This window comes from Vicia villosa, linkage group LG2 (genome assembly GCF_029867415.1).
Source record: "Vicia villosa cultivar HV-30 ecotype Madison, WI linkage group LG2, Vvil1.0, whole genome shotgun sequence".
Lineage (NCBI taxonomy): Eukaryota > Viridiplantae > Streptophyta > Magnoliopsida > Fabales > Fabaceae > Vicia > Vicia villosa.
The window spans coordinates 61041645-61050512 of record NC_081181.1 but is presented as its reverse complement, the minus strand read 5'-3'; the positions used below and the strand labels follow the sequence as shown (position 1 = coordinate 61050512).

At 26.8% G+C, this 8868-nt stretch overlaps 1 long non-coding RNA gene across 1 annotated transcript; it reads left to right on the top strand.

Moving 5' to 3' along the window:
• The first annotated feature begins 4842 nt into the window (after positions 1-4842).
• Positions 4843-6380, top strand: LOC131646205 (uncharacterized). Its single transcript, XR_009297339.1, has 3 exons — positions 4843-5232; positions 5642-5692; positions 5916-6380. It is a non-coding gene; the product is annotated as an uncharacterized LOC131646205 (long non-coding RNA).
• The last annotated feature ends 2488 nt before the right edge of the window (positions 6381-8868 follow it).

The following is an 8868-nucleotide window of genomic DNA, read 5'->3' as shown; positions in this document are numbered from 1 at the left end:
ATTACCAGAGAAAAAACTTTGTGCTGGCATATAGAACACTTTCTAACTTTTTTGTGAAGAATATAAATCTAATAAATTTCCAGTTGAACATTTAACAAATCTTCACTCCACAAAGTCTGTTTACCGGTTTCGGTTGAAACCGGTTCTTCTATGTGAAGGTTCCATTTCCATAATTTTCCTAAGTCTCTTTGATTATTGGCATATTCTATACTTATATAAAATTACATAGAATAAATCCTTGGGTTGGTCCATTCGGCTAAGTTAAAAGTGTTGTTGTGTGTCTGCTGAATATTAACTTTTTTGAACAAATGGTTGCAGTATTGTGTTCGACATGTTCTGCGTTTCAACTTTTTTGGCGTTGCTGCATTCTTGCTTCTTTGTGTTGGTGTGTTCAGGTAAGTTTTTTAACTTCCTTGCTTATATGTTTCCTTAAAAATATGCTTCTGTTTTGATTTTGCATCAGGGAAACTAGTGTCTAAAATCTTAATTACGTTTCATTTTATCTACTTGATAATTCTGGTTTCTCAAATTCATAGCAGAGAAGTGGTTAACAGGGTTGACAAAACATAGAACCTAACAGAAAAGTAGGTCCTCTAAACTGTCATGATATATCTCTCTGCTCATATCGCTGACAAACCCATCAAAATTGCTAAAATTGTTTGAGTTGATGCTAGGTTACATTTATGTGTTAGTTAAGTAATCAAATTTTAGTTCAACTTGATGTGTTGGTTATGTTGTTAGGGTACTGTAAATTCAAATTTTAAATAACAAATTTTAGTTCAACTTTGACAATTTAGACTGGTTGTTATTCCTTTAGACAAGAGGTGTTGGTTGATGTCAAAATTACTCTATTCTGCATCTTTTGAAAACAAATCTAGCAATTTCTAAAAGTTTGAAAATTCCATAGCACTATTCTTTTGTTGATGAAAATCATTTTTTTCTAGAATATTTTCAATATTATCTCTATCACAACTTAACGTCTAATTAGCTAAAAGAAAATATTAGCATAGTTGAAGGTATATATATAAGTAAATGACAGCAAATGACAACTATTCTAATGTTTAGGGCTTTGTTTACTGGATTAACTTTGAAAAATGTATTTTAGTATATTTGGAAAGAATCGTGTGTTTGATAATCCTAATAGCAATGATTAAGAAACATGTATCTTATAATATCAAAGAATACTCAAGGTCAGAATTCATCATATCATGTTAAAGTTTAAAAATAATGATATATGCTAAAATTTTGCAAATACAATTATTAAGATACATTTATCTTCAACAAGATGAACCCTAATTGTTAACAATTGTTATTTGACTTTTGTGATAAACTTCAAGCTCGAAAACTTTTGGTGTAATAAGGAGGAGATGTATGTTTTTTCAAATTTAGAAATATTGGAATCTATCTAGTCATGTAGTCATATGAGTAGATGTAAAATAACACAAGACACTTTATTATATTTATTAAGAGTTGGCTAAATTAATACTATAGTAGTTTATTTTCAAATTATATTACTAATTTATTTGGCCATTTTGTCAATACCTACTGTGTTGTCAATATCTTTTCCACTAAGAGATATTTGAAACCAATAGTACTATTAAATATATTCTTATGATATGATGAACATCTTTAGTTAATAATATTTATTTGAATAATATATAATTTATTTCATTTTTATAGTAATATGGTCATGATTAACATCTTTAGTTAATAATATATTTTTAGAGTAACTAGTGGAAGACCCGTGCATCCGCACGGGTAATTTAAATCTTAAGATGGATAATGTATTACAAACGCATAAAAAGAAGTTTAAAAACTCGAATGAAGAATGTTAAATTAGGTTTCATAAAATATAATATAGATGTAATGAAGCTATATATAGTAGCTATTTTTAAAAAAAGAAGAAGTTGGAAATGCACTAGGCAAAACTGTCTTCAAAATAACTTTGATTGTATATGTGACATCTCAGATTGAACTGTACCAAAGAAATCTGAAAAGAATAAAAAATAAAGAATTAGAAAAATTAATATTAAATGAAAGTATTATTGAGAAATTAAAGATGGAGTAATAATCAGAAAATAATAGAAAATAAAGAATTAGAAAAATTAATATTAAATGAAAGTGTTATTGAGAAATTAAAGATGGAGTAATAGATATATGAAATAGTTCAAAGCAAAAAATAATGTTTGGATTATTCAAAGGATTAAAATGGTAGGCAATAATGTATATTTATTGGGATAAACAAATATGAATATAGTGTGAATGAGAAAATATACCTTTATGATTTCATGGTTAGTACTTAGAAGTGTTATTGTTTAAAATAAAAAACGTATTATGGTGATAGTAATTCGTGAAAGTAATGAGTTTTAATGATAAAATTCACATAAGAAAGATATTATAGTGATAGTGACCCGTAAAAATAGTGAATGTCCAAATAAAAATGAATTAATGTCCGAAGAAAGGTATTATGGTGGTAGTGACCCGTGCATCTTAGATTGAAGTGTACCAAAGAAATTTGAAAAGAATAGGAAATAAAGAATTAGAAAAACTAATATTGAATGAAATTGATATTGAGAAATTAAACATTGAGTAATAGATGTACGAAAAAAAAACAATATTTGGAGAAAAAACAACATTGAATAATAAATGTATAAATATTTACAAATATTTTGTTAATTAAAACAAATTATTGTGATAATTTTAATTAAAAAACATTAATAATTTATTGACATGATAATACAATATATCTAATAACTATAAATAATTTTAATAAAAAAACATTGTAATTTACTTATCATACACTCACTTAACATATAGTCAATTTTAAATTTATCATTTTATTAATTAATTATGTCAATAAATTTAATAATTAATTATATCACACCAAATTAATAAGCTTATATACACATTTATTTTACATCTTAAAAATGTTAAAAGATTAGTTTCAGGTAATAATTAATTATATCACACCAAATTAATTTTGTTTTTCCGTTTTTGTGCGGTGTTCATTTGTTTCAAGTTGAAAGATTACTTTCGATCTAGTGCAGATTTAATCAATGACTTTGGTGCCGTCAACGCTACAGATCCGGAAGCATGAATATTTCAGACATCTCAATACAGTCAATACATTAATATTTGTAGGCATATGCAATTTACCGTTTTATGCTATTAACATGGATGCTGTGGATTTGTTCGCAGATTCGTCCTTTTTGTTTTTGGCGATTTTGAATTTGTATTGCAACGATGTACTCTATCGATTTGAATGAATGAATATCATTTATTTTCTGTCAAAAAAAATGTTAAAATTTATTCAAATTTCGTCATGCTACTGTAGATGCAATAGTTATTTTAATAAAGTTAAATTAAACAAAAATGCAAAAACATCTATTATAGACAAGGGGGCATGGTTAGGGATGTCAATTGCATCTGTTAATGGGGATCCCTGTGGGAAATATCTGTGCGGAGATCCGAAGTTGGGGATTTTTTTCCCCGTGGGGATGGGGATGGAGGGAAAAGTTCCCCCGATAACACTTTGGGGCGGGGATTGGGAAAGTATCCTCCGTCCCCGTGGATTCCCCGACTCCGAAGATATGTGTTAATTTATATATTTTATATATTATATAATTATATAATTTTACAATGTATTAGAAAATGAAGAGTCATTAGAAGTTATAGATTTGTCACACATAATCAACCACTTGCGTTGGACGACATCGGTATTGTTGTAGTAAATTAGTGGAAGCACGGTAGCAAGAAGTTATGTTACTATTTATTTATTTTTATATAAAAAATATTAGCAACATCAAGTTCTTTTGCTTTTTTTATTTATTATTGATGCAAGATGTATTTTGATTTTTTTTATAAAATAAAGATGCAAATATATGCGTTTTAAAAAATACAAAAAAAAATACAAAATACTAGTGTCATAGTCTACTATCTACTATCTACCCATTATTATTAGATTGACCAAACTTCCTAATATGTCCTTTCTTAAATAAAAAATTACACTATCAATTGGATATTTTAGTAATTAACAAATTAAGTCTTCACTTTTTCACCATCTACACCAAAACCAAACCAAGTGTCAATGATTCATTGGCCGGTTTGAAAAAAATTTCCCCCAAATCCCACAACACAGAATTCTCGAAAATCCCTCCTTAAACACTATTATACCTCATTTCATCTTTCTTTCTCTTTCTCCTGTATCCTTTCTTCTCCTCTATCTTTTACCCCCTTAAACCCTACTTTCACTGGTTTGTCTCCAATATTTTCTTTTGTTCAACCCTAAAAGATGGAGATTCAATGAAGCCAATCTCCCCATTCTTTTCCCTAAAATTAAATAAGAGATAAAAACCTATTATCTCAAACCCTAAAATCAAAGATTCGGATAGTTTCCTCTTACTTCCCGAAAATCTCTCAAAGGAAGAATCAAAGACTGAATCAAAGGAAAACAAATCCTCAATTGCGATTCTCATGCTATCTCCACACCGCTCTCGCAAAATCTGTTGTTCTAAGGTATCTCCTTAATCTTTATGCTAACATTTATTTCTTTCTTCCAATAATTTCGATTATTTTGATATTGTTCCTTTCATTGTATGGATTGATGAGGAAACAAAGATGTGATTTTTGGAAAAACTATCTTTTGCTCAAGGTTATGTGGATTTCGTTTTTGAACTATCACCGTGTCACACTCTCTGAATCCGTAGTTACAAGGTAAACTTGGTTAAACTATCTTTTGTTCTACATGTATGATAATTTCGTTTTTGGATGATTTAATTTTTGGTTATGTTTTGGATATGCTTGGTTATGTTTTGTTTTATTACAGGGATTTATGAAGTTAATGGTAGCAACTGTGTGTTGCGTTCATGTTTAGAAAATTTCTAATCTAATTAAGAGTTTAGTAAGATTTTAAAGCTTTTATTGTGATTTGTAAATGGTTGTTGAAACTCCAATTTGAGCTGTAAACTGAATGTTTGCTTTTGTTGTGTGAGGTTCTAGGTTCCGAGTTCGGTGATTTTCTTCCCAAAACAAGATGTCTAACTTTCATGTAATGGAGATGATAGGATCCAAACTGGTTTGTGGGATGCTTTTATAAAACCACAAGTTGTTGGTGCTGAAGTTTCTATTGAACATGTCTTTTCCTTAATCCTCTTCATGGAAAGTAACAACCACCATGCTTAGGAGGCCCTTCGTCAAGCTAAGTTTAAGTTTCCCGACCGTCAAAATATAATGGTTAGTAGAAAGTGATTAGTATTTATTTTATAGACAACAACTTATACACCTTTATAGATTTACAGTACAAAATAGACAACAACCTATACACCTTTATAGATTTACAGTACAAAATTACTCTGGTTTATTACTTCAATATTTGATTTAACTCCTATTTTTGTTTAGATTCCCTGCCTAAATCTATCTAAAATAAAGTTTTATTAAGTGTTTATACTGTGAATTATTTGTAAGCCTTTGTGATAATATATAGAGAGAGTGGTTTGATTATTATTCTCAACCATTTAAGTGATTGAAGGATTAAGCACTCAAATTAGATTGATGAATGATGTATGTTTCTAATATTATTGTTGACGACTTTTATTTGTCAAGTTTGATGTTACACAGTTTATTTACAAAGCTTCTTTTGCAGATATACTGTCATATAGGTTCAAAGAGCTATACATCCCCATCTAGAATAATGGTAAGGTTATGTTTGCTTGATTGGTCAATTACACTCTGCTTCACTTGTCTTTGTTATTGACATTTTTAATCTTCAATTTCTATTGGAAGCTTTTTTTTTAGTAGTAGCAGAATTTTCTTTCTTTTTTCACAAATTACCCATGATTTATTTTTCAACTTTGATAATAGTTTTATTGTCTCTGGCTTTTTGTAATTCTGTTGAATAAAACCATTCACTGCCATAGAAAGGAGTTGGAGAAGAGGTTATTTTACACTGTATGGCCTTTGCATCAATCATTTGGAAACTCATTGTTATGCATTATCAATATTCAATCAGTATGCGGTGGCGGCGATAACCCCAAAGAAATGGTTGTTGGCTGAAACAGAACTATGTTTGTGACCTGTCAGGTTAGTTTTAATAATCACTCAAAAAAAAAATACTGGACTAAAAGTTTGCTCAAGTTGACATAATACATAATTGTACCTGAGTCATAGCTAATTTATTATAAGTTAATGAATCCAGAAAAAGGTGTAAATTGAATGTGTGCAGCAGCATTTTATTCTCTCATCATCGCCTTTCCCATTTTTCATATCAGTGTAACTAGCCCATTTTTCACATCATTGTAGCTAGCCCATTTTTCATAGTATTGTGACATTAGTTTAAATGTCTTCAAACTCATGTAATGGTAATTATATTAGTATTTGAATTTATGTAAGGGTGAAGAAATATTATAAATGAATGGCATCGTATCAAAAATTTGTGTTCTCTTTACATTCTAAATGATTGAATGAAAAGGACTTAGATATAGAATGAGAATAGAATTACAATGGATTAAATGGTAAGTAGACTAAATAGATAACATATGTCTTCTGATCATTTTAGAATTTCAATTAAATATTAATATTTTTTTAATCATATCATTTACTGTTAAATATTATTATTTGTTCAATTCTTTATATTATTTTATAATTTTTTTCATAATGGATACGTAATAGAACATACTAGGCTGTCAATATAATATGATGAGACATTTTATGAATTTGAACAAAACATTATTGAGAATATAATCTTTTAAACCATAAAAGAAAAATCTTTTAAGTATGAATAATTGGGAATCTTATTGAATTGTTAAATTAATCGAAATGATATAATTTTAATAAATTGTAAATATTTTCATACCACAAATGAATATAAACATGAATATATTGATTTATATTAATATATACTATAATATATAAACATGAATATAATAATCTACTATTTTTTTATTAAAAATTATGTGCATGAACTCTCTAAATTGTTTTTTCATAATATAATATATTATATTTTTTAATTTTAATTTTAATAAAAATTTACTTATCTCACGGGTCAGTATCAACACATTATCTGTTTTAATTTAATTAATCAATATTTTAATTTGAAAGACAAATCCTTTTTTTAAAATATTTTTTTCTTCTTTTTGTATGATTATTTAATATAATTAAATTTACTATATCATTTTAAATTTTACATTTATATCTAAAATTTTACATTTGTATTTGTTAAATTCATTGTTCTCTACAACTTAATGTCCTTTTTAACATTTATATAGTTGAGTTTTTATTATTATTATTCATTTATAATTAAATCACTTATTTCAAATTTACATGTTTCTAAATATATTTTATACAATATTAAATAAATTTACATGTTATTAGACTAAATTTTACGGGTCACTATCAACAGAATACATATTTTAATTATTTTTTTAAATGTTAAAATTCTTTTTATTTTCTATCCGTCTCATGGGTCAATATTCGAACTTGAGACTTTGAGAGGAGTACACTCTCAGGACCCAAGTGTTTCACTGCTAGACCACACACACGCACACAATTTTATACCATATCAATTGCATGATAGTATTCTGTATTTTTTAATTTTAACAAGACTAAAAATATATTTATCTCACAAGTCACTAACAAAACAATATTTATTTTACTTTAATCAATCATTATTTTAATTTAAGAGACCAAAATTTTATTTTTAAATATTAATTTTTTCTCCATCTCACAATTATATTTATTTAATATAATTAAATTTATATGATTATTGTTCATTTAAAAAAAAGTAAATAATTTCAAAATTTGTATTTATTATCTAAAATTTTGTATTTATATTTGATACTATCTAAGTGTTATGACATTAAGACTCATTCATGTGTTCTTTTATAATTATCATTTAAAGATTCTAAATTACTATATATATTTTAAATTATTTACAAAATATCATAATTAAATTACCCGTGCGGGAGCACGGGACTCTTACTAGTTTTGATCAAAAAGTGTAGAAATTTTCTTAAAATTCGATATCCGTGGATATCCGTGGGGATCTGTTGGGATGGGGATGGAGGGAAATATTCCCCCGTGGCGGGGATTGGGGATGGGGATGGGGACTAAATTTGGGGGCGGGGCGGGGAGTGGAGAAGCATCCTCCGAACAATATCTGCCCCGTTGACATCCCTAGGCATGGTTGTTAAAATTAATATATATTAACTTTGAAAAAAATAATTAAAATTAATTTTGATGAAAAAAATATATTTTATTAATTGTACAGAAACTTAACATATATTAACTTGCAATTTAATAATTTAGTATGATACACCAAATTAATAAATTTTAAAAAAAAACTTTATATTTAATTTATGAGTAATACTAACCTATATTTAAAAATTATTTAAAAATCAATTGAATAAAATTAATTTATTTTAATTCAAGTTAAAATTATAGAAAACAAATAAAAAAACATCCATTTTAAATAAGAGATTGTTTTATTTCAAAATAAATAGTAAAATGGAGATAAAAAAACAATTCAAAATAAATTTAATAAAAACGAAACATCATATTTTATTAATCATATACTCACTTAAAATATAGTCAACTTTAAATTTAAATATAGTAAATAATTATATCACACAATTTAATACTTAATCATATCACTCTAAATTAGTAAAGTTATGCACATTTTTGCCTTAAAAAGGTCTATATGTTAATGGTGGATTCATTATCAATCCATTCTTTAATTAGAACTATTTTAATACAATTTTTTTAAACAGCAAAAGAAATATATTTAATATCCGGCATAAGAAATGTCCAAGCACCAAATAAAATAATTTACAATTCTAAACCATCAGCAAGAGACCATGAACTACAAAAACAAAC